We start from the raw sequence: 27,949 nt of genomic DNA on the forward strand, positions 1-27,949 counted from the left end.
AAGAATTCAGAACAAAATTAAAATGAACATACACATGCTAGAATGCATATCTTTCAAGAGAGATTAGATAAATAGCACTGGGAACCAGTCATTGGTAAATTAAAATCAAAATAAGCAAAAAACCCATTAAAACCCACAACATTCATAAGTATGTAGCAGCAGAAATACTACAGGCCACAAAGGGACATGACTTAAGGCACCGATTTCATTGGAGTTGGCCAAAAGCATAGAACAAAAGTCAGATGGTAGGAAAATACAACTATTTCTTCAAAATTTGCATCCAGATTACAACTTCCAAGCAAGTCTCCAATTCCTCACGTCCTCTGATTTGTAGCATGGAAACTTCCTGCAGTATAAAAGCCTGTTTTGCCATCTTCCAAGCACTGGGCACTAAAACTTACTATTAGAAAAGCTGATGGTGGCTCTCATTTATCTGCTCTCAAATGCAAGTAGAAATCATTCTGTAAAACTTCATATTTGGAAAGATAAAAGATACCTGAGGCAAGTTGGGATAAAATAAACTGGTAGTTACCTGCAGCAGCTCAGGAGTATGTGAAACATTAGGATAAATATAAGGGATGAAGTTTAATGGGCAGAGTGAAGGCAAAACTGCCAAAAATAAGTGAAAAAAATTATCACACGGGGTTTGCAATTTCTCTCATCAACATCACTGTAGGGCATAGGATATGTAGAGAAACAAAGAGGTTGTTACCCCTCAGATTCTGCCCTCTGTAATTCCACAACATAACTAAATTTTACCATTCCTTTCTCATTACTGTTGTCATAATTAAAGTGGAAACTATACAGTTGATGTCAGCTTGATATCCCAGTATTCCTTATACAAGATTTTCCTGGTTGTGAACTGGTTGCAGTATTTTGTCCCTTTCCCTCCCCTCCTTCCATAGGGAGCCTTCATCTCAAGCTAAATCTTAAATAGAAGCCACCAGTTTTTCATTTCAATCTGATAATCAATTTGCACCTCAGCAAAGGAAGGCTAGAACTCTATTGTTTTGTTAATTGTCAATTTGCATCTTTGAAAGGTGTTGTGCATTTTCTTCTTTTGGCAGGTTAGGACTAATTCTGTATGTTAACATATATGTGGGTGGTGTGGGTAAAAAACGTTTTCTTTAGAATGCAGTTCATTTAAGATGTGCTGGGCTTATTTATTCTCTTTTGCTAAGTTGCTTAATTTTCTCAGACAAATCTTTTTCAAAAGCTAGTAGGGACCTCCCTGCCTAAAAAAGGGCTAAAAAGATAAAAGCCTCTTTTCCAACAGTTATTTAAACAAAAATCTCAAAAATATTTCAAATTCCAATTCCAAGCTGTGAATGAGGAGGTGGCCAAAGCCACTTCAGGGAGTAACAGGGCAGACTTCATCTCAGTCACTAATACATGTGATATACACGATACCTTGTGGTCCTACAAGTCACCATTCAAGGTGGAACTGTGTGGAAGAAATTTTTTAAATCATCCAAGCTACAAAAAAAAAAAAAAAAAAATAGAAAAAGCCTGAAAAACACTGACCCACAAAAGTATTCTGAATAATGCTGAAGTGAGAAAAGCAAGCAGAAACTCCTGCTAAAATATCAGACAGTCACCAAGTCAAGCACTCTAGCTGAGACTACAGTCTACCCAAACACAGAAAAGTCAAATCCAGTAACTACAGGAAGGCCTAGAAAGACAGAAAGCCTTAGCTTCACATAAATCCATGTCTTGTTATCATCTTCACCTAAAACTGGATGAAGGATGGGGAGTGAGAGGAGGAGAACCAGAAAATTACATGTTGTCTTTATATACTTGTCAATACCCCACTTAAGGTCGTGTTACTTTCTTATGTTAGGACTGACCAGTGTTAACTTTATCTGCCAGTACATGCTAAGGTTTTCAACTAGGGGTTAGCAAAAATAAAATACACCAATCCATTTTAAAACAAAAAATTAAACAAACTGAAAGTCCTGACAACTGGAACTCTGGCTGAGCCACAGATCTCACAGAGCAAGATCAAAAGAGAAATTTCATTAAATCTTCCATTACTAGTCCTAGAGAGATGAATCCAAGCTTTGATGGCAAAAGTATCTCAAATAACAGGCTTCCATATACTTCAACTCTGTGAACAACTGCAAGTTCTGACCAGCTTTGATCGCTTACAAGCTGCAGAATCTGGACCCAAGTCAGCTGTGCTCTCACAACTTTAAGTTTGATTTCCAAGGAAATCTGGAAAGCAGGTTAAGGGGAACTGGAACCCTGAACGTCTGTTAAAACTATATAAAGGAGCAGGAAAGTATTTTATTATCCACATCGGAAAACATTCTTACTTTTACAGACTTCTCCCAGCAAGCTCAGACTTCTTATAATGCCCACCAGCTATACGTTTGTGAACATCAAGGACATTTATACCTATCATACCAGAAGAAATACATGTGTCCAAAGAACAGGAAGAGAAAGAGCCTCTGCCTCTGGGGAAGGCTCTGTAACCAAATCATCCTATTTTACATATAAAAGTATGCCCAAAAGTTAAAAGGTCTGTGTACGTTTGAGTACTGGAGAGTTGGCAGTGTGAGCAAAACGCTAAACTTGGTTCTGTTGAATCACTGGGAAAAGTAAAATAATAATTACAAAAAAAAAAAAAAAAAAATCAAAGCTTTATAATCTTAAGTAAATTATCAAAAAAAATTCCTGGAACTGGGGTAGAAATATTACAAAATCTGACTCTCATGGAACTCCTAGAACTTTCTGTTTTCTTGTGACACAAATGACAAAAGCAGCTTCCTGTATAATCTTTGGAGGACACCTGGGCTGAACCCAAAAAGATTAGGTCTGGACCTACGCTCCATCACAGCACTGGGACTTGACTTACTTTCTTACTTTTACTACGCCTCCTTGTAGAAAACTTTGAAATCAGTGGAAATATTGAACGCCTTCTCTCAAAATTAAAAAATAAATAGATTAATAACCATGTAATTCAGGCCTTTAACTGATAAATCCAATCACACAGGCAGATCCAAACACGCCATCTAAACAAAAGGGCCTACTGCAAAGCTGGCATCCCATTTTGACACTAAAGATTGGAAAGTAGAGAGATTTTTTAATTTAAATTGACTCACCCACCCTTTCATGATGGACAAACAATATGGGATACATACAAAACAGTCTGAATTTATGCACAAACATGTTTTATTGCATAAGGCAGAACTGAGATTTGATGAGGTTTTGATACCATGGGCACAGGTTAGGAAACCCAAAAGCTATACGGTCAGATGTCCTCCTTGATAATAAAAATCTTTTCCTGTTCAATGATCGGATGATCAAGCACAGCTTTGCTTTGGGCTTGACCTGATTTTCTCTTAGTTTTACTAAAGTATAAAAACTGGTAAAACAGTGTTTCAGCAATGTGACAAGTCTCATATACACGTAACTGAACTATCTCACCTAGTCTTTCTACATTATGCCCTGGCAAAAGGAGGAAAAACTTCTCAACTGGAGCCTAACATTTCAGCCAGTGGCATTCCCTATCAGAGAAGTGCAGTAAAAATTAGATGCTTCTCGACACTGTTGTGCACATAGCAATCCTACAATCAATAACTCATGTGCATCTACAGTGGCTGAAGATAGACAATGCTCTAACACATATATACAAGAAACTGTGCCTATTCACAAAGGTACAGTGGTCATCATTTTCCAAGACGTGTCCAAAATCTTCCAGATAATCCACAGATCAACTCAGCACTTCCAGTAGGCCATTTAAGTATTTGGAAACACATTTTCTGACTCAAAAGATGAAGGATGAAAAAAAGGCATTAAAAAACCCCTTCAACTAATCATGAACTGACAGGTGTGCTTTTCCTCTCAAACCAACCAACCAAATAAATTTTTTTTTTCCTCTTCTTTACTGCTCCAGAGTAATAGTTCAAGTGTGTTTACTATCCTCTAAAATTTACCCTATGCTCCACTCCAGTGCAAGGACCCTGTTGTGTTCTCCACTCCTGGAGTAAATGCCAACAGACTTCTCCTACAGTGCGTAATGCTGCCTGAGACACGACACATTAGTTGGACACAACACCTCTGGGAATCTGATTCGACCCGAGGCAAATGGGAGCACTGGACCACACCACCTATTGGAAGCATCCTGAAAGTCCTCTGAAAAATGAAATTCTGATTTCCTCACTGATATCCAAGTAATAAATTTCTTTCAATTTTACTATGCCAAGAAGTTCACCAGACCGAAACACCACCCGATTTCCATTGTTATCCTTCAGATATCCAGTAGGTTTTGACAATAATTCTCCAAGCACCAGAACAAAGGTTAAATGTGGTAAAGCCTAAGCATTTTTATGAGGAAGTGCTTTTAAAAGTGTATGAGTGTACTGACAGATCAGAGACAGGAGAAGCACTTGAGACTGACCTCCACAAAGCACAAGCTCTCTGGAGCAGAAACTCCCTCTCTCACATGCACACTTCATACTACAGCAACACACCCATCTTCCTGCAGTGTAGTAACAACAATAAACAGGGACGCAGGATAAGCTCTTCTGCCAAAGCAATTTTGAGTTTAGTAAGGGGATAAAGATAGGAGAGGAAAACCGAAGAACCACAGGATTTACAAAAATGAATACTCTGCTATTCTATCTGCAGCCCTATTAACATTGCACTGGCTTTAAATTGATGCAACTTTAATAAATAAAAGTCACATCAGTGCAACAGCTCTATTTTAGCACTTCTGGCCCAAGCTATCAAACCTGTATCTTCCATGATCCTCTGGGGATCAAGACATTTTCAAAATTTGACAGAATGTGTCTAGAGCACCACGACAATCATAGTGCATTTTTTTCCTATTAATTTTTGTTCTGTGAAAAACTCAGTAAAACATTGCTCAGAAATTCTAACTTCTGCTGGCATTAAAACAGTCTGTCAAAGCCAGTGGAAGTGCCTGCCAGCACATCACTTCCATTGCTTCCTTTCAGATCTGCATCAGTGTCCTGTTATTTAGTTTTCAAGTATTTTATGATATCCATGACCTATAGTTAATAAGTTCATTTCTAGCCAAACTCAGCAGCAGGAAATTTTCAGTTTATTCTTCTGATACTCTCCTCTCTTGACTTCATCCTACTGTGTCTTAGTTATAGCCTAAGAACAGTAGTATTGCAACTCCTTTGATTTATTATCCTGTCTCTGCTTCAGAGAAAGATGAAAGAAACCCTATGCTAAGCACCTGGATGTCTGTCCATCCTCTTAAAACATCCAGTTGTAACCCAAAATTCCTGTTATTCTGGGAAGAGCAGACTAGCACCATACGCACTATTTTAAATAAGGATGTACTTCCAACTGCTTTCTATGGTGTCCTCTTCCCAGTTTTGGTGCACCTAATCCCTCAGTTACTTCAAATGGCATTCGCCTATTGCACATACATCTTAGCTGAGGTCTCAATGATTTCACCTCCCTCTTCCAAATCAGTGAACTTCATTCAGAACCCCAAAGCTATACAGGTACTTGGCATATCTGCTCTCTTCAATGACCATACCCCTCCTTTTTGGTTCTTGATCCTCTTATATGCTTGTCCAACTATTATAACCCCTCTTATTTAACCAGGCTATTTATAGTTGAGAAAAGTGGGACGAGGAAAGGGGAAAAAAAAAGGAGGAAGGTAAAACCCCTGGAGGTAGACCTCCCCCTGTCCTCTCAAGCACCCATTTCACATCTCCACTTTCTCCACCTGGAGACTTGCTGGGGACTTGCAGGGCAGAATGTGTTTCCACTGGAGTTCATCTAAGAAACAATCAGCTTTAAGCAGTTGTATTCAAATAGTATTAATGTTTTCAAATCGACTTCCTATTTTCCTACTGGAAACCCTGCCAAACACACTCTTCAACAGACACTAAAATAATTTGGATAGTTGATATGCAATCCAAATTTTTAGTGGAAAACTGCCAGATTCGACATCTGTGAGAAAGTGGGTAATTTTTATTATCCACAGAGAGCATGCACTCGGTCCGATATTTTCTACCTCTACACATCTCTTTCTACTGGAACTGCTTTATGGTTTTACATGATCAATGGGCTGCCAAAAATTATTTAACCCTTTCACTGCTACCAGAATCCAAGACCCCACCATCGCCATTTTAACAGCATCGATCCAGTTGGAGATTATTTTAAAATACCTATTTCAACAGCAGCATGCTCTTTTCTGTTACCTCTGACCCCTCCAATGACAGCAAATGAAGGTTTTAGTGGTTTTTTGAGGTAATATCTTCCAATTGTTATTTGCCAAATACATAGAGCTTAGTCTCTTGTAAGCAAAGGGTTAATTCCCTGGTTCCTCTCGTCCCTTCTCTTTCTGGAGAGAGGGTCTGTCTGAACAGCTGCTGGGGGAGGCAAGGATGGGAAAATGCCTTTGGGAAAGTAGGCCTTCCTGCTGAGTATGCAGCCCAACCCCAGCCTAGTAAGGTGCATTTTTTTCTTGCTTTTGCTTTGGGCACCTTCTAATTTATTAATGATTATAAATATTTGGTTCTGCCTCCACACCACCTAACTGGTCACATCCTCCAGGCCACTGAGGTCATGGTTGTATGCTGATTTGCACAATCACACTGTACAACTTCTACTCTAACTTATGTAAACATAAGTTTACACCATGCAGCATCACTTCTGGTTTAGAACGAATTTTACCATTTCATTTGCAAACATTAGGAAAAGCAGAATACAAAAAATACAAAAGAAAAGATACTATACAGATCTGCTACCATGGTAGGGTTTTGTTGTTTGGGATTTTGTGCTTTTTTGGGGGGTTTGGGGTTTTGGTTTTTTGTTTTGGTTTGTTTTTTTTTCTTCCCATTTGTTTGTTTGTTTGGGGGATTTGTTTTGTTTTTAAACATACTCAAGACTTTCTGTTTAAAACTACCTGCTGAGGTCCCTTTAAAGAAATGAAAGGAAGTAGTCGCTGGCTGTAGGGGCTGTACTAAAGCAGCTCATCCTCTGACTGATTTGTAATGCTGACAAGGTTTATCTCCTTCACCGAAGATTATCAAAGTTAACTTTGTAAGCGCACATGTATATTTTATTTCTCAAGGATCACCAGTTTTCTTCCTATCCCACCTTGTCGTGCTGGGAACAGGTGGTGGAGCTCCTGGCACCAAAGCAATCTCTAAATGTATACAAAACAGGGATAATTTGTTGTTGTCTTAATGATCAAAAAGGAAGCTCCTCCTGGCAGTTCTTTTTTCTTTTGCCTTTTTCTTTTGCCTTTTTCTTTTCCCTCCGTTCATTTAAATGCTGCATTTGAGGCCAAATCCAAAGTGAGTGAGTGAGAATTCCTGTGCTGCTGATAGATTTTTATACTGGACAAATACCAGCGGTGGGGTCACAGTGCTCAGCCTCTGGTGCAGAAATCCAGTCAGTGCTCACAGTCATTCCAACAAACCAGAGCACCATAAAGAGCTAGAGAGATCTTTTGATTTGGGGCATTTTTCAGTACCAGAAATAAACAGAATGATGTAAAATTATGAACAAGGTAGAGACTGAAAGGCATCCTACTGCTGCACTTTCAGGAAGCATAAGAAACCATGCATGTATTTTATGATTCCCCATCCACACTTTAAACCCCCCATATTCTTGCTGTGTTACGTCTAATTCAGATTGCTCACAGCCAGGGCTAAGGACATTTATCTTATCACCCCAAAACTGTGCAAATAGCAGTAATTTTTCATAATTCATAGCTAGGATCTCATAGGACTTAAACACTATTGAACTAAAGGTCTGGTTCAGAAATGTACAGGGAAATGGAAATCTCCCATTGACTTGAGTAGTGTTTGGATCAGCCTGTACATCTCCAGCAAATTTCAACACATGTATCACTATTACCATCTTTCAGGTAGATGAATCAAGGGACAAACAAATAACATGGTGATAGTATAGCTGAAGCAGCACTAGAAACCAGGAGTCTGGAATCCTAGACTTCTGTTTGACCGAAAGAGCTCTCACAGCTGCTGCTTAACTTACTTGTTCAGCCATACCCATGAGGGAAGAGAAAGGCTGCAGAACAGGCTTAAAAACAGCATGCACAGTTGAAACCTATTACCACAGTCTTTCTAGAAAGGATAGTAACTGTAAGAATTACTGTTCTCTGAATATACTCAGATACTTTCCTCCCCCTCCCAAATTTTGAGCAGTAAAAGCAGCACAGTGAACTGGAAAGATAAAACGGTGTTAAGGTCTCAGAATGACAATGAATAAAAAACTTCAAGAAATAAGACATGTTTTAGTGCATGCAATAATAAAACAAGGTGTTTATTTTCCTGTATGTGATATACTTCCCTTTTTGAATATAAAACACTGTTTGAAGCACAACTAGCAAACTTAATTCCTAAGGCAACAAACAAAACCCTAAAAATCCAAATAAAAATAAATAAGGGTTAAGGTCATTGTGCATTGGTATGCCCTTTGCCCCTTTAAAAAAAAAAAAAAAATATCTTACAGATAGCCATTTCTTACCCTGACGTGACACTTAGGGATATGGTTTGGTGGTGGACTTGGCAGAGTTAGGTTAACTGTTGGACTCAATGATCTTAAAGGTTTTTTCTAGCCTAAACTAGTCTACGATTCTAAAACACCTGCAGGATAGCCACTATAATGTAAAGCATATAGTCCTTCTTTAAGTGCATCAGAATATTTTAATTGCTTTAGGTGGAAGAAAAATTATCGTTTAATATGAATGTTATTTTTCAGACTTGGAATCCTAGAGGAAGTGTCACCTCTACTGAATTTCTTACCCAATGAGATCAATCTCTTGCAGATAAATACACATGAAAGAATAATTTTAACTCCTAAATTATCCAGAAAATTTGTTAGCATCATCCTGTAATGAATTTCATGATATATTCCCCAACACTTCTGTTCTACACCTTTCAACACTAAGAATGCTGAGCCAATCACATGAATTCAAACAAATAACAGTACAGGATGTTTTTATAACTGCAAAGTACTTAACAGAATACCTAGGATTTAGTCTTAATGTAAAGACGTCAACATTTCCCAGAAGACTGATAACTTAGTAGCTTCCTATTGCACAAAATTATCCACAGATGTATCTCTATGAGAAACTCTAAAGGGTTTCCATCAACTGTGCCTTTTTCTTCAATCCAAAAAAGAATGTCTCCAAACAACAAAAGTTGTTTTCTTTGCAAACTTGTAAATCTTCTACATTAGCAACTTTGGGATGTGGGCACGACACCACAATATTTGTCAAGAACTGCCAGCGTGGAGTGCAGTGCTAGATAGCTGACAGCAGACTTCTCCAGCAAAGCTCTCCAGAGTTTCCTTACCACACTGAACTGCTCCACAGAAGTCCCACACAAGCTCTGCAACCTTTCTGTATTTTGAAATTAATAGTATTCAACTGCTGACAGAAGGGAGACACCAAAATGCCACACTCTACAGGGACACTCTAATACTTAAAATAATGCTCTTGCTTCTACCATTTTGAGACCGTATAACTGAGTATTACTAAGCAGGCCAACACTTACTTCTAGGAAGACTGCAAAGTCTTTCAGAAACACAGCAATTGTTTGTGATGTCTCAGCAGTTACGTACATGCAGTGCAGGGTAACATATCCCCAGCTCACAGCTCTTCATTTACTGCCCTTTCATGAACACTTTTAAGAAAAGTTGTCTTTTTCCAAGTATGTCTACACCCATCCAAAGAACTCCTCGGTTAACTCAGTTGAATGAGAAAAAACATTCAGCACAATCACAATGAAATGTATTCACAATGTCTATTGAGAAAACTGAAAATCTAATCACAATTCATAGAATATTTGCTTTTGAAGTGAAGGATATTGTCATTAAAATCTCTGGTTTAAAACTAAAGAAACCCCAACACTCTGCCTTAGGAGTATATAACACCATGAAAGTGACACAGAATCAGAACTAATAAGTTTTCTAAGGTGGTAAGGCTTCATGATAGTTTTGAATTTCAAGGGAGAGTTAGTTCTGAATTTTGAATTATTACTTTTTTTTAATCCTAGGAACCAGCAGAAATGCCAGAAGAAAACCTGTAAACAGCCACAGTTAAATAAAATTGGGGTTTGTGATGGCAGTCACTTGCATTTAATGATGAACAGGTCTTTATTTTTTTTTTAAGTATGTAACTGGTAAACGATAGGACTTTAATAATAAAACATAATTAAAAAATGTTTTTATTGCAGAATTCTTCTTTTACTTCTATAAAAAGCAAATACTTAAGAACAATGGAACCTCAGTCTTGTAGTTGTTATATCATTACTTCTGAATGCCTAACACTGTGTAAGTATGAAGATTACATCTGCCTCTTTCTGAAAACTGTAACATAGTCTTTAATTACACAATCACCTCCTGAAATAGCATCTCCCTGTGAACATCTCCACATGTAAAATCTTATAATCTTATGTATTTACATGCACTATGTTTTTGTGATAGTCAAGTATGCACAAGCATGAGAGTTTAAATATATCACAAATACATGTATTCATGTGCATATATATACATACACAGACACAGGGTGTGTATATGGATGAAGAATTTCAGTTATATGAGCAACAAGCTGATCCACAAGAATTACTTCTGTGCCCACAGAGTTCCATTACCTTCAGGGGTATTTCGTATGATCTGTATTTTTGTACTTTTAACAATACTTTTAAAATTACTTTACCAGATACAATCATACTCATACACAGAAATAATGGAAAAGAGCAGTAAGCATGATAAATACATCAGCTAATGGGTAGTAGGCTGCACAGCTCTGCAGAAAGACTATTACAGGCACAGTGTCACAGATTTATTTATGGCTTAAAGCAGTGCATGTCATAAGCATACATAGTTTTAGTAGGTGGAGTCATCTGACCCAATCTGGCAGAGCTTTCACATGGGAATGGCAAGGACTCCTCATTACCCATGAATTAATGCTTTTATTGGCAAAAAGTGTCTCCTGTGTATATTGCTGAATGAGAACAATGTGAAGTAGTTTCCAGTGATTCACGTAAAAACTCTTTTTCCTTTTGAAAAACTGGCTGACTAACAAAGTCACTTCCTTTTCAAGTTCTGCTTCAGCTCTTCAGCCCTTCCAGCCATGCAAGCCTGCACATTAGGCTCATTCGTCCACTCTAGCAAAGAGACTCAATTCAGGGGTAAAACACAGTTATCGTTTAATATTGAGTTCCTATCATAGCTTAACATAGCAAGGTAACTGAAATCTGCATCATGATCATATGTAAAAACTAAATATGCAGATAGTTACTTGTGTCCACATTCAGACGGACATTAGTAATGCTGCTACAGTTCTGAAATGAAGCATGTGCTTTTTCAATGAACCATGGATTCCACATCTTACTGGAAAGAAAGGCTCACTGGCAGCTCAGTTCTCCCCAGCACAGCAACAGCTGACCCGTTCAGTTCACATATCACTCAGTCATCAGCCCCGCCTGCCCTGAGTCACTGGAAGAGCCTAATTCAGGTTTTAAGCAGATCCCATTCTCTTAACCTGCAGCATCTCCCGAGACCATAGAGCCTGGGGACGTGACTGTACACATGGCAAGTAGGGTCCATGGGTTTGATTAAATTTGCACTTTATAAAAGCATTACAATATTCTGCTAACATAATGTTTCTGAAGTTTGTGATCACTTTCAGGCTTTATCATTTTATGATTTTACTTATACGATGACAAATAAGAGGCAACAAAATAACACCTCTTTCAAAGGGTGCTAAACCAGAGCACTTGTAATACCATGAAGGGTTCAGCCTGAGTCTCACTACACAGCCACTAAAAAGTTGTTCTAAAGATGTGGCTGCTCCAGTGTCCATGAAAGCAGTCTCTTCCCCCTTTTAACAGCTGCCACATCAAAAATCATCCATCTCGTCTCTTGCTTTCCTCATTACGTACCTGCCTTTGCAATTTTCCTTTGGTTTCCCTTCTCTGTTGCAGCAGGTATCTGCTGCTGTCCTGACTTCCAAGGCTCCTCTCAGCCTAATGCCACCTTACTCTATTCAGTTCTGCACAGCCAGGCTGAATCATCACTCAAGGCAGCACCACCCTCCAACACCTATAAACAATATTTTCAAAAATGTACACCAGGTATTCCTCATAGCTCCCCTCATAACCAAAAACATCGTGTGAGACTTCACAAAGCTACTACTTTATTCTCTTTCGACCCTCTTAAACCCCCCCCCCCCCAGTTGAAATGAAAATAGGCAACTTTGACCATTACTATAATAAACCCACTAACCCATGCTGAATACCATTTTATCACCTTTTCCTTATTTTACCCATTTGTATGTTTAACTTCAGAAAATTCTGAAAGAAGCAACAGATAAGCATAACGATGAGCTACAGGATTAAAGTGGCTTTAACGGGAATAATTAATAAGCACTGTATATTTGGATAGAACACACACAACATGATAATACTATGCCAAAGGAAAATGCATTTTTATCACGCCCAGTTCAAGTTCATACCTTATGATGCTGCGTGATATGCTAAGTGGCTTCCCATGAAAGGTTGTGGCTCAATAACTCTACTGACACGAACATGCCCAAAGCTTTCCTCTGAAAGAAAACCACATATCCTCAGGTTTAATCCCAACGGCCACTCCCTGTCTCTGTTCTCTGCTGTGATGCACAAGGGGAAAGCTTTTAATTGCTCAAGCCAAGCCACAAGTGAACCGCATGATCCCCACGGAGCCCGGAAAGCTTCTGCTTTGTCATTTATTCAGTCTGGGACAAACGCTATCTGGGCTCTCCACTCCTAAAACACAGTTCGGAAGGTGCTTCATCCGGGTGCGTGTAAGCCGACTCCACCTCCCATGAGAGAACCGTAAGACGGTTTGCTGCCAACCCCCATGATTAACAACGCAGTGAAAACTAAGTGTCATCTTTGACTGGAGTACAGTTGCATTATCCTCCTCTTTGCGGTTACTGAACTGATCTTTGAGGTATTAAAAAAAAAAAAAAAAAAATTTTTTACTCTCATTCTGTTTCCACGCAATGACAATAATACATAATATTGGCTTCTCCTTAAAAATACTTCTCTTATGAAAAGCATTCCATTTGTACTGACTTCAGCGGAAGGTGCGTGGGTGTGCCAGAAAGAAGAATGAAGTCCCAAACACTTATATCTCCCTGTATACTTAATAAAGTAACAATTCAAACCTTATTTGTTTGAAAGAAGAAGTCCAGCTACAGACAATTTGTAAAACACCACAAAGAAACTGCCTGAATCCCAAGCTCTCAAATTCCAAACAAGCCACACTTCAATCTTCTTCAGTTTGGATTCCACTTCAGCAAGACACCCAACTCAAACATGGCATGAAGCCCTTCTGAAGTGCCTTGCCAACTGTGGGCTTAGGTTCTACCGCAGCAAAATTAATACTGCAAAGTAAAGTTACCTTGTGCGGCATACATGGACATTCATTATCGCTACACATTTCTTTGGACGGCTGGAGGAGAGAGAAGGTTTGAGACAATGGAGGGAGTTTGGACATTTGTGTCCACAGGACCATTATGCCTCAGCACCCTGCTAATCTTTCACAGTTTTGCTTTCTTCCAGATTCCACAGTACCTTTGTTTCCCACCATTTATCCTCCTCCTTTCCTCCCTCCCTTCCCCTCACTCTCTCTTGGTGGCCATTAACTACGCTGACAGTTTGACAGGCTGAAATAAGGAAATAAAACACTTAAACATTGTTTCCTGATGTATGCATTCATCTCCTCTGTCAAACACAGATATTGAGGAGATACTTCACTCCTCCTGTCAGCTCGCTAAATTATAGCCCAGCTCTCACAGCAGCACAACTCTCAGGTCTTGTACGTTCACTTGATCTGTCTTCCTATCAGAAGGCCATGCAAGGGCCATTTCCATGTCTTTAGCAGGAGCTTCTTCTGTTTATACTCTTAATACCACATTTTCATATGCCTAGGGTTGAATTTCTGTTAAAAAACACAATCTCATGCTGCTTCTACTGAGCACACTCACATTACCATGACAGCGCCACTTCTTGCTTGGATTACGATAAAACTACTTCAGGAATAAAATAAACTATATTGTATTAAACTTTGTGTCATTCTCATAACCCATTACAGCAGCTGAGTAAACCAAACCCCAGCTTTGCTTTGACCAGGTTTATTAGACTTTTTTATTTAAGCATTTTCTCCTGGTTGACAGAAAACATGCTGCTGGAGACTAGAGGCATCCCACCCTTTACATAAAAAACCACTGCTTACAGCGTTGGCTTACAGGAGCCAACGTTGTTTGGCTTCCAGGGGGAAAGTTGCAGTGATACTGTCACTGCTCACTACCTCCAGTGGGTGTTGCTGTGAACAAGCCTATTGGAAAAATGCGGGGAGGGGGGTAATAAAAAAAATGAAGCATTACAGACACTCATAAACATGTCCCACATCCGGAAAGTTTGCCTGATCCATACAACCAGAAAGAAATGAAAGCTTGTTAAGAAACTAAATAATTATACTTCGTTGCCATTTATGACCGTCTTCCACACCAGTTAGATAAACATAAGCATTTCATCCTTCATCTGCTGTGCTGGTGAAAGGCTGCGATGGAGCCAAGTCATCTTTTTGTAATTTTAGTAGCTCCTGATGTCTATGTAGATAGCACAGTGTTGAGGCCACAGCCATTCGGGTGCCTGACAGCCAGCATCCATCACAGAGCAGACAGACCTTACATCTTCACCATCCCAAAATGGCTGAGGAGTTGTGACAAACAGGGTACTGAAATCCCAGATATGTGACATTGCCTCTTGAAAAGTTATAACAAACAGAAATGTATCAATACCCCAGAATATACTGACACTTCACCCACCCTGGCTAACAGGGAAGGTTAGCTCAGGTTTCAGCTGGCATGTGGAAATGCAGAAGTAGGTTGGTACATTTTGGACCTTTGAAACAAATGAACAAAGACATCTCTTCATATTCCAATGTTATAAATCACTGCAGAACTTGAATCTCTTTCTGGCCTCCTGATAGCTCTAATTATGACCCAAAAAAAGAGTCTTTGAAGTAACTGTGTAATTCCACTGACACGTAGATTTAATTGGAAGTAGGATGACAAAAAAAAAACCAAAACAAAAACCAACCCAACAATGATCACATGAAAAAGGTCTGTACAAGTGATGCTGCTAAGATTTCATTCTCTAGATCTCTAAACATCTTTTCTGTTTGTAAAAGTTGCTGTTAAACAGCAGAAAAGATTCAAATTCAATCACCCTAAAAAGCTAGCAGAGCCCAAGCAGAAAAGTAATTCGTTTACTCATCTAGAGATGGTCAGCGCTTTGCTACTCCTTCCAATATTGACAGTCCCAGGGCAGTATTCCAACTGGTTACACCCATTCCTTTCTTTATTCTCCGAAGACGTATTAATAAAAGCAGCAGCCTGTTATGTGCTGTTATTTACTTCAGAGGTTTTGAATTTCATGAATGAAAATGAAAGAAAAAATTGATAAAGCAAGAGGAAATACAAGTTCCTTACTACTTCTTCCAAACAAGCATATTAGAGGCAGTTAACCAAAAAAACTACTGTTAACTCTTTACTGACGATATGCACAGAACCTCCCAGAAATATCTAAGATTGACTTTGGTTTCATCATTGGAAATCATTAAGAGCTCCCAGTGCACTGTCGGAAGGCATCAATCTTCTTCCTATTATATTGTTATTTCACACTGCTGGAGAAAAGAGGTCCCACCCACTTGAGATCACTGCAAATCCCAGGGTATTTTTCAAGAACATCAGCTACTGATTATTGCATATTGGTGAATTTTCAGTTCAGCTACCTACTACTCCCTAAAGTTTTCTCTGATATTTTGCAGACACAGACGTTGCCATCTCACAGTTCTCAGCACAGACTCACTCATTCTATCAACAGTCTTGCACTTCTGTTTACTGATAGATTAAAAACAATAATCAAGATGAGTAAGGGGTGTAAAAAAGAGTAAAACAACGTTGGCTTTGCAAGTATACGTTTTCAGGTTGCATGAAAGACTTCTGCATTTGGTTAAGTCAATTTTTCACATCGTATTCAATTTTAAGTTTTTGAATAGTCATTTTACTCTCTATTTATCAAACTATTAAATAGTCTCTTCCTACTCTTTCCCATTAAATTAAAAAATGAAAACATGGGGATAACCCACAAACGAAAAGAAATCTACTATACTAAACTCAAAAAATACACAGGAATTGAAAAAAAACAAACCCCAACCAAACCCAACATTGAAATATCAGTAAGAGTTTCATTTCCTTCCACAGTTTTTATAGGAACAACTACCATTTTAAATTTTCCCCAGCATATATTTTTCTTTTTTATTGCTTATTATTTTATCTACTATGGAATAGTAGAATATTAATACTTTATTTTCCTAACTAATTTGTCCCCTTCCCCCAAAGTTTACTCTTTGTACCCTACTTACAGAAAGCAAGTCTGCTACTATCACTGAACCTGGAAATACTTCCATTTTAAAACCTGTGTATCACAGGGCAATACTGGTTTGAAACAGTGGACTCTTGCCTAAGCTGGAAGCCGCAAATGTATGGTTATCACAGTTACCTGAACTAGCATCTTGAAGAGAAAAGCATGATCTTTTCAAGAACTATGATCTACCTTACCCAAGCAGTGCATTCACATTATAGCTGCAGCAGCACTCACAGAAGTGTCCTGCAACTCGCCTCTGCACTTAACTCATGTTCCTTTCCTCTTAACAATTGTGACTTTTCTGCTATTGAGAGAGGTCTACCAGGCAGGTTTGGAAATGGTGCTGTAAAGCTTGAGACCCCTCCAAAACCAGCAACCACTGATAAGTTTTAGCGTGTGAAGTGACAGCAACAGCATATCCACTGGGGATGCAGGCTGAGCCTCAAGCTAGCAATATCACTCCACAAAAGGTCACATGCTTTGCTACCACTTTCAACAAACTTTACCATCCAGACTTCCAGGAGGGTACACCATCGTATGCAAAGTGAGGCGTGTACATATACTGCAAGGAGGGCCCCCCATGAGACTTCTGCACAACTTTCTTGTTATCTATAGACATTAACACATTGTTCTTATAGGGTAGAATTTTCTCCCCAAAGTTTGTGTGAAAACTCCTGTATGTATGTATGTGTGCCTGTGTGTTTGCACATGCAAGCATGACGCTTTCCTAGAAATATAGTTGGCTGTCAGCATGTTAAAGAAATTGCAAGTTCCTACCTTTGTAGTAGGTACTGCATCTGATTATGGTTACCAGGGTTCTTCCACCTTCTTGTAGGACAGAGTATTAAAAGAAAAAAATAAATTCTTACACACTTCTGCAAGACACCATAAAACTTCCTGACCTTAAGATTTTAGCCTAACATTCATTTTCGCCCAAGATTCTCAAGTGTCATGCCAACTGGCATGAAAACTTCAAGAGAGAGTGTGAGGTGCGCACAACTTCTAAAAAAGATACCAAGTGCTCCATTGTTCAAATTCAATTTACATACCAGATATTCACATATGATTATCTTACGTGGAAATGCAAGGAAATATTGAGCAGTAAATAGAAAAAAAAAAAATGAGATTGGAGAAAAATACAGGACATTGGGTAAACCACAAAGGAACAGATACGTGGTTTTCACATTTTTATTTTAGGAAAGTATCTTCAGAGGCAAACAAATCCAATACAGCAGCTCTTCAGTCACCTGTAAATTAATGAACCTCAGCTCAAGAATGAACAAAGTGTTCATTGTTTCAAAGGCAATGCAGAAATGTAAAATAAAGGTGAGTATAAGAAGCTGGAAAGCAGCAGGGAGACACTTCCATCAGGAGGGTAGACTATGGCTCAGGGTAGTGTTATGGGTGGGAGAAGGACTAGAGCTGACCATAATAAGTGATCTTCCACCGCATCACCTATCACCATGATTCAGTGCCACGATACAGGCACTGCACATCAAAAGCCATTGTGCAGTTTTCCCTTTAAGCACAACACATTTACAGTACATGCTCATAAAAGAAAAAAAAAGAAAGAAATTTAAAAAAGCCTAAAGTTGACTTCTCCCCATTTGATCTCGTGGTCAAGGAAGTTATTTCAGACTACGTATGTATCAGTGTGCAGAGGATCACAAACAGGCACATGAAGAATGGGCAAGACCATTGACTAGCTCTCAGCTTATTTTAACCCCTCCATAAGCGAAGTAACTATTTAAAATATAACCACTATCTGAAAAAAAGGAAACCTTATCAAAAAGGGCATTTATTAAAGAGCAACAGGTTTTTATTCTGTACAAAGGTCAGCTTTACACCAAAATCTTCCTTTTAACCCAAAACGTGATGTAAACAGCTATCTTCCAGCAGTCAAGATAAGCACGAAGTGGTGGTCCTCCTCCCTGAGCGTACTAGCCCCCACTACCTGCAAAGGAAGTTCCTGCTTAAAACTACTACTTATGGAACGATGTTTATGAGAAAATAATCAGGTATTTCCCTACATGCTTGAAATAAGGGGTCCTTTATAAAGAAAAAGCCTCAGAAACACAAATTATTGCCCTTCCCTTCCTCCAATTTGCAGAAAGCCAAACAAAATTAAACTGAACACACTTCCATAGTGCCTCAGGAAAACTGTCACTTGTGTGCCTCATGCCTTCCATTTCCCTTATGAGCTGGGATCCCTAGATAGACAACACTTTCAACAGTGCATCAGAGTCTCATTATGTTTGTATTGTTCATGGTTTTTAGAAGAGCTCCATTTCATATTCTTTTCTAGTTTTGCCTTTACATCAGTAAGAACAAAAGACACTGCATCAAAAATAACTAAAACCACAATAATTATCCATTTAAGATTTGATTAGGAAGAGCTATGAGAAAACTTTTCAGTGACAAGTCATTCTGACAAATCAAATATTAAATTCATAGAGAACCATTCCTCACAGCCAGTAATGCAAAAAAAGGTCAGTATTCTCACTCCTGCAAAATTGCTCTGCTCACATTATCAATGCCAAATGATTTTTCAAAGCCAAAATGGTAAGTGAAATGAAACAGGGCTCTACAATACATGTTGAAATCAACATTACTTTTTGCAGCAAATGCCAACAATTCACAGCATTAATCACAACTACCATCATCTCAAAAGACCTGAGAGGACAAAACCCATGCAGTTGGAGGGGTGTAGGGTGGGGGATAGAATAAGAAAAAAGTAAAAGTGAGTGCTCAAAGGTAAGATAAGTCTTAGATGACAAAGTCTGTGAAACTGCAGGAGCTTAACAAGCATATACATTTCTTTCACTTATTCCCTAGGACTTCTCTCAACTGCTTTAACTTCCTTTTTCCACAGCTTACCCCTGCTGCTTTTCTTCTCTTTTCCTTCCATTCCTTTTTATCCAAAGCTGTTCAAATTGCTGGTTGGGACTGGAAAAAGGTAGGACCAGTTAGCTCCTTCCTACTTTCTTTTGAAAAAATAGAAGTTTTGGATGGAGGGAAAAAGCAGACCTTCCAGGCGAAGCCACTGAGTTTTCTATCAGCCCTTGGAGATCACAGCAGTCAGCAATGGGGATCCCACTTGTAGGTTGGTGCCTCTAGGGATCTCCTACCTGGAGCAGGACTGCCAGCCCTACTTGTCACAAGAGTTGCCAAATCCAGCCTGGATATCTTGAACAGACCCCAGCTCTGCAGACCCCAGCTGAAGAGAGCTGCACACTTCAGAATTGGTTATAAGACCGAAAAACCCAGAGAGTCATAAAAATGTGTATAAAAGAAATAAAGAAGCCTCTTGTTCAGAAGCCTGGTTTATATGTTCACAAGTATTTAAACTAATGCATCTGATGGAGTAATAAGCACCAGGTAGAAGATGGCACTTCCCTCTAATACTAGGATAATTAAAAGGGCAAGGTATTAACAAGCTTTGGAAAGAAAAAAGTTATATTGGTTGTTCTGGGGATTACAGTCCTGTCTTGATCCTACCTTTACTAATCATTGCATTTAGTCATTAGACGCTTTGCCCATTCCCTGGAATCCATGTCTCCTGATTACTGTTTGCTGATCCACTCTTCAGCCAGGATTTGAAACACAGCGATACAGCTAAAACGCCCTTTAGAAAGGCCAGATAATGCCATTCCTAGTTTGTACTACAGGAAAGAGATTATTTCACAGATACTGGTGTCAGCTACATGCTCATCATCTTTTTACTAATGTGCTCCTCACGCACAATGGCTGGAGATCAGATTTTCCTTGGTCAGTCAAACATGTATTTGCTACTTATTTTATTTTTTCTAATACCTGAGAAAATACACCACCACCACTCCTTCCACCTCCCCCTCCCCCCCCCAATGATTCTGAATTAAACATTTCATGATGGTTACAAACGCTGGCACACTGGATAGAAAACACAAGTCACGGAATGATTACTGATGAAACTAATAATATTAGTATACGTCCATCTAGTTAATACATACCTTATTAGCACACATTTATCTGAGATGAAGACATGCAAACATGATATGCTTTATGCAAATCATATGCAAATCTCAAGGCTTCTGGAAAACTGCCACTACAGCCTTTGGTAAAGCAGAATGCAAGTACTCCTTCTCATAGCCACTATATGCAATAATATTTCCAAAACTAAGCTGTTGGAGTAAATGAAGTTACATAGATGGTGCACCTAGGCCACAGTACATAAGAAAGATAGTATGACAGGCCTCTATGCTACAATTCAGCAGCTGGTTATATGTTATATATAATGTAACCAGTAGGAACAATATCATTTACGTCTTACGTTACTCTATGAACAATCCAATTTATAAAATGCCTATTGTGTTTACACACAAGAAACTATCATAAACCCTGAATGTTAAACAGTGTCAATGGATGAAAGCCAACTTTCCCACAATATTTTGCCTGCTGAACTTAACATGTTTTTAAAGAAAAGGCAGTCACAAGAGAAGGCTCCTCTAAATTCAGCTACTTACTGATGTTAGGTACCTGTGATACCAGCGAATCACTAAGAAATTTAATCTTTCCTCATAACGAAGATATATTCTTAAATTAACCTGAAAGCATGGCACCTATCCAGAAACATTACCATTTTTAACATTACACTTCCTTATTAATTTACAGAAGAACTAACAGTGGGGGAAATATCCCATCCTAGGGAGAATTCCATTGCATACAACTTCTTGCCTGTCTTTTGCAATACTGACAGGAAAGGTAGGTCAGTGGTAAAGAATATGTACTCCTCCTTATTTGTCACTCTGGATTAACGACTTTGGAGAAAAAAAAGTCTCAGGAAACAAGTGGAGCCAGATGACTGCATACCCAACATGCAGATTTGTCTCCACACTGCCCGGAGTACCTGGATGCTGCTAGGTGGAACCAGCTTCTGCTTTCAGCAAATTCATACAGATTAGCTGCCTCCACTTTTGTTCCCAGAGGCATCCAGAAGCCACCAACTTATCCCAGCTTTAGCAAATAGACAGCCATACTGTAATGCATGTTTTAAAATAAATAAATAAATAGAATCACAGCATTTGGTCCAAATACAAGTTATTGGAACTCAGTCTGCAATAGCACTGACCTAATCATCAGGAACATATCACCGCTTGGGAAAGCTGGTCCTCAGGGGATTTTTCCCAGAGAAGCAATGGTCTGGCAGCAACACCAGCCAGGACAAAACACTTCGGCCACTTAATGGCAGCATACCTCCCAATTACTAGTGGCTATAGTCAGAAAGCTATTTGTCTCTGCTATATCTCTTTCCTGGTATTTTCTCAGTACACAAACTTAGTACAACTTTTTAAGGGCCTGGTTCTGTTCTTCTGAACAATCCAGATCTCATGTGAGCACCACTTTGCTTAGAAACCCAAACCATTCACTGCTGGGTATGGATGTTTTCTGTTCCAAGACTTCCTGCAGAAAACTGCCTGTCCATTCCCACAGCTTGCTCAACCATCATGTCTTCGTAACAGAGGAGAGCTTATCACAACAACCTCTCTCTCATGAGATTTTAAATATTCTCTCCGTTTCCAGGCCAGAGGCATTGCAAGAGAGGCTGTTCTTGCCTTATGTTAGTATGAACAGCTGCTCTTGGCCAACACGCTGGGGACTGGATCAGGGATCTCAAACTGAAAGCATGAGCACAGCTACTACTTAGAGCAAAGAGCAGAGACTCCCTTGCTTGGAGTGCTTAAGAGCTCATATCTTCCCTGATCAGCACAGAGGGTGGGACTTCCAACATACATTGGCCTCTGGGTTGTATTAGCTAACGTATTAATCAATTGTAACATTGATACCTTTTCTTCTGTTTCTGAACAGCTCCAAATGGAGCAGTATATGTTTAAATGAAAGATTCTAAGTTTTTTCTTAATTTTATCTATATTTTGACCACATCATAAAGATTCAAGATGCTCATTTAACCAAACAACTTTACCCACTTCTGGTTTTACACTGTTCTTCTCTGTAGCTGACTCATCCCAGCAAACTCAAGAAGGTAGAATCCTGACTCACATATTTCGAGTTCTTCCATGCTTTTTCGCTCCCTGCTGAGGAAGATGTTTGCTGCGATTCTGAGCAAATGCAATTTACTGCAGCTAAAGTTGATCGTTCCAGTAGGGAAGACTTGGTGCCACCTGTTTCCTCACAAAAGCAGCAGCAATAGGTATTGAGGACATAATTCTGCCCTCAGTCCACTCAAGCAAGCAATCTGAGTGGTTCATAGAAAAGAAACAGGACCAGAACAAGCACAACACAACATCCAAATCCTAGGCTACTTTCTCATGTGACTGAAAAACATTTGCAAAATGGTCACTCCAGGCAAAATATCAGCATTCTTTAATGAATCTATTTGAACCCCTTTGAAGAGCTGTCCAGAAGCCCCGCTCAGAGCCAGACAATGGGGCCTCTGAGAAGGGACACCATGCTCCCTCCTTCTGGTACACACAAAGCCACAATTCCATGCGAGCCACTTCACATAAAAAGCAAAGCACCACCAAGCAGCTGATGGATTGCATCTGGCTTCTGCAAGAGGCAGTGACCCCAACACCCATGTACTTTCACAATATGCTCAGTTGTCCTTTGGGTGCTTAACCTGTAATTTGGGGAAGAAAAACACTATGTAGTATTCTCATCCTTGAAATATCACTATTTCCATGAAACCTTAGTGCTGCTTTTTGTTTGTCACAGTGAATCATGGCTTTTGCCCCCATAAAAGAGCACAGCACCCAACTCAGGGGCAGTAACACTCCACATTTTCAGTGTTCATTCACTGCAGACTGCTCCCTACTCAGCAGGTCTCTCACAGCTCCTCTTTAAGGCAATCCACTTCCTCCCACACTTTCCATGGGTTTCCGTGTACCACTGCTCCTGTCACATTTCAGACCTTTTTGAAACTTAGCCCCTAACTTGTGTTATCTGACTTCAAGGATCCTCACTCTGTGCTCTTATTCTTGCACTGATGTCAGCAGTTGTCTTAACTGAGAAATCCAATTACCATCATACTTCTGAAAATAAAGTTTAATTATAGGCAAGTGTGATGAATCTATAAATTATGATGATTATCAGAGTGAACAGTAGCATAACCAATAGCATTAAGAATATATCTCAATATTCTCACAGGGCAGGGTCCAAATCTTTGAAGTTGGTAAAAAGATTCTCATTAATGTTAAAAGTCTTTGGACTTTAATTAACAAGAGACAATGATTTAAAGTAATTACTGCAATTCAAATAAATATTTTATCATTGTTACTACTCTTAATAATATTACAATTAAGTGCACTAAGGATTCTTTGAATCAAGATATTAAATCCAAGTAACAACTGTAATCTAAGAAATACAGTAACATGGTAGTCTGGCATCATAATATTCTGTGAATAATCTTTTGCAACACTAGAAAGTTGACCCAGTTATTTACATAACATTTTCCTATTCATCTTTTTATACCAGAAAAATTGCAGTAGGAAAAAAGTTAATAAAATATTTAAAGTTTAAACACAGTCACTTTAAAAAAAAAAATAAAAAATTGCTGAACTAGAATAGCAGCTTTATTTTTATTTATTTGCTTATTTTTACAGTCTGACATTGTGTTCCCATGTTGCTAGTGAAAACTGCTCCAGCTAAATAAATTCAGTTGAGATTTACTCTCACTCTATTTATTCCCTGAAACATAACTGTGATGTTTGCTGGACAATGAAAAAAAAATCCCATGCCACCATATCCAAAGGAAGGATCTATCTTCTTATCTATCCTGTTTTAGTTAATGAGAAAATGTAACTGTGACTCTATTGAGAGCAAGAGGACAAGAGGCAGAGAGCCTCTCTCTCTCAATAAACGGTTGCACATGTTAAGACTAACAGCGTACTGTCTCATAGCCATCATTAGGCTAGCTAGTAAGTAGTACATTATCTTTGGTTTTCTTTCTTTCTCCAGGGCACAGTCATGTAGTAACTGCTCCTCATTATCCTTGGAAGCTGTAAATTTAAGTGTAAACTCATTGCCTCTGCAGGGGTTGCAGGTGAGTAGTGTGTAATGTCATTTACTCCATTTTCTTTACTGAATTTTGCAGAACTGTATTTTCAAAAGATTCTCCTCCCCCCAGATCATCCTCACTAACTGCTGACTGTTTGGACCCACACTGTAACTCTCTGGTTTGGCCAGAAACATCACTTGCTGCATTGAAGGAATCCACATCTGTGTGGTCCCCAAAATGATGTGTGGCCGCTACAGGATCTCATAATTTAAATGAGGGTGCTCCTGGGCAGTGGTGGGACAGCAGCCAGGCAGCTTCAGACACCAGAGGAATTTATTCCATCCACTTTTATGACCAGTTGCTCCACCACTGCCTGCAGTTCCTCAATTATGGCTAGCAAGCCTACCTCAAAAGCTAACAAGGGAGGCATGTTCTCTCCTGCTTATGGGAATGGCAAATACATCAAAAAAAGAAAATTGACCCATTTATCGACTCAGATGCCAATTCCACAAGCCTGAAGCTTCCAGTTCAGCTTCTTTGCTTGCTCTTATTATTCAATTAATTTTTGTGGGTAGCCAGCAGAGACCCACATTAAAATATATACTATGGAAGCAATTATGGTATTAGAACACATGATGCAGAAATATACAGTGCTGGATCATGTTTAGTGGCTTAAGAAGGACTTACAGTCCCTCATCTGACCCATCCCCATCTAAGCTGTGCAAAAGAGGGCTGGGAGGAAACAGAAGTTGCACATTAAGTGCTGCTCATTTCTACAAAGGTTGGCAGCATAGGAGAGGGAAAAGATTCCAGTGCAACTAAACAAACATGAAAAGAGATGTAAGCTACTAATTAATACAACCAAAGGTGAACCAAAGAAAAGAGGTTGCAAAAAACTGTCATTCTGTGAAAGACTGAGCTAACGGCTAAGTACAGGAGGCCACATTTGATACCGCAGAAGACTTCAGGAATGAAGCAAGACCTGCTGACCTGCAACCTGACATGCAAGAGATGCATATTAACTGAAGACAGAGCATGGTCTCCACCTCATCACCAGCTAAATACACAATCTACCAAACAAAAGTACCTGTAATTCCTAGAGGCAGAGAATGAGATGACAAAAGACAACCCTCCTTCTTCCTCTCCAAGAAATCACAAGTGCTTGTGAATCAAACAAAAGCAGATGGTTTAAACTTTACAGTTCATTCAAGTAAAACACTAACCAGTAAACACAGGTATTCTAGCTCTTCTGAACAAGAGATACGTCCACAGTCAGAACAGCCTTATACGTTATATAACTGGTTCAGAGAAAAAGTCATGCGTGGTAACAGGACAGTAATAACAAATCTTACAGCCTTCAAAACAGAATAGAGGAGGGAATTAGATTTTTCTGGTACTGTCAAAGCATGGCAGCATGGCAACAGGAACAATTAACTGGCACTTATTTTGGGAAAGTCAAAAGCAAATTTTGACCTTTTTAATTGCTAATGTATCCATTTCAAAATGTTCATAAAACCTATTATTTTTTCTACATCTTTTGATACAACTGTATTTTTAGGGAAAATCAGATTTAGCAATTGTCTCAAAAAAGTGAAAAGTTGTCTATAAAAAGTGAAAGTTGCATAATTTTTTTTTTTTGTGGTTCTAACTTGTGTTTTAACAGTGCAGACATTTTGAGAATCATTAACCCAATGATATAGTTTTAAAGGTGTATTCCTTTAGAGAGAGAAACTACGGAAATGGGTAAAAATATTGTAATTTGTCCATTTTAAAACATCCACAAGATCAACAGTACTGTGTGAATATGTTGCTTTGGAAAACAATTAAAAAACTAACTGTAAAAATATCTTTAAAAATAATTATTCTTGTTTGCTTTTAAAAAAATTAATCAGGGCAGCATTAGCAGCAATTTTGATATTCAGTCTAGCAAGTCTTAAGACTGTTACTAAATATACTGAATAAATGCTATAAAGGCTGTGAAGCATCAGTGTCAACCAATTGGCATTAGGAAACACTCATTAAAATGTAACTGATAGCAAATGAGTTACCCTGTTGTATTGTCAAGCTTTAATAGTCTTCCATATTTACCAAACTGATATAGTATGCCTGGGAGAGCCTTATGTTTTGTAAATATTAATCCTTTCATGGATTCACTGGATTACCTGTATTCAGCATAGCCCAGCTGTACTGCATTTGGCTGCAAACTGACATTGCTAGCAAGGAAGAGACATGTAGCAATGCTGACTTCTTACCTAGTATTTCCTTGCTTGTATTCAAACAAAGAAGAAAACAGCTGCGGGTCATATCAACTGGACAGATTACTGTGGGCAACACAGAACTTGGTTAGATCATAAAAACTGTCAATATAGCTTAGTTCAAATTAGGTTCTCATAATCAACTGAATTCACAGTTCTAAGACTTTCTTAAAAGACTCCCAAATAATTAAATCACATTCTTGCCTGGGCTAAGATGTTCAAATTTAGGAACTAATTCCAAAGTTAATTTCCAATTTTAACCAAATGTATCATAGCTGCACTTCTTAAACTTTGCATAATACTCTGATGATTTCATATGTAAATCCAATCAATCAATAAGACAGCCCTATGAAGTTATATATGTACACAGAAGTATGACTTAAATCTATCAGAACTCACTGATATTTATAATGTCTATTTATAATCAACCTGTTAAGATTAAGACTTTTATTCTTAGAAATTTGCAATAAAAATTATTATTAGCCACGTTAATGTTACACCATAAAATACCAGTATTTTAGTCTTAAAAATTCATCATGCATATAAAATAAATTGATTACAAGAAAAAAGTTACAGTTCTTAAACATTTAACTTCACAGACTGCATACAGAACAAATACAATACTTCAGGTTACTTGTATAGTCAGATACATACTCTAGAAGTGCAAGGGGTAAGATTTTGGAAGGTACCAAGAATCTGATTGACTTGAGAAAGCATGAGATGAGTCTGAGAGTGTTGAGAATTCCTCTGAAATGTCATTTCAGTTCATGAGCTTTCTCTCCACCACCATTTTAATGAAAGGACAGATGTTTTTCCAAACCGGTCTGGACCCTGAAATTCAACAGGACTTACTAGGTCCCCACCAGAAGACCCACTGCTGGATAGATATCACAAGATTGAAATTACTGCCTTTTGTCATGATGTATCAATACTTTTCTTCAAGAAACACTGATCAAGTAAAATATTAGCTAAACGAAATTACATATATCCTGAAATTTGTAGCTTAGACAATAAATTTCACCAATAAAAAAAAGATATTACAGAGCACTTTTTGTCCAAATCTATTATTTTCCAACAAGCCAAATTATTCCCAAGTCATTTTTGAAACAGGATTTGGGCTTATAAATCATATCGCATCTTGAAAAATGTCGTTCTTAGTTCCTCCGCCAAATAACTCATCATTTGATTGAAGCAAAACCAAACAGAAGGGAAAAAAAAAAAAAAAAAAAGGATAAGTGACCCAGGAGGAGCACCACTATTTA

General features: G+C 38.5%; 1 protein-coding gene across 2 annotated transcripts in view; it reads right to left on the reverse strand.

Annotated features, from left to right (window-relative positions):
• Nucleotides 1-27,949, reverse strand: part of SOX5 (SRY-box transcription factor 5) — a 644,656-nt gene that overhangs the window by 505,229 nt on the left and 111,478 nt on the right. Inside the window, exon 1 of one of the 2 annotated variants that reach the window (XM_030478979.1) lies at nt 26,685-26,740. The exons of the other annotated variant lie outside the window; for it this stretch is intronic. The gene's annotated coding sequence lies outside the window, so the exon portion shown is untranslated. Of the gene's footprint in view, nt 1-26,684; nt 26,741-27,949 lie in introns of those variants that run through there. 2 annotated transcript variants of the gene reach the window in all.

Source organism: Strigops habroptila, chromosome 3 (genome assembly GCF_004027225.2).
Source record: "Strigops habroptila isolate Jane chromosome 3, bStrHab1.2.pri, whole genome shotgun sequence".
NCBI lineage: Eukaryota > Metazoa > Chordata > Aves > Psittaciformes > Psittacidae > Strigops > Strigops habroptila.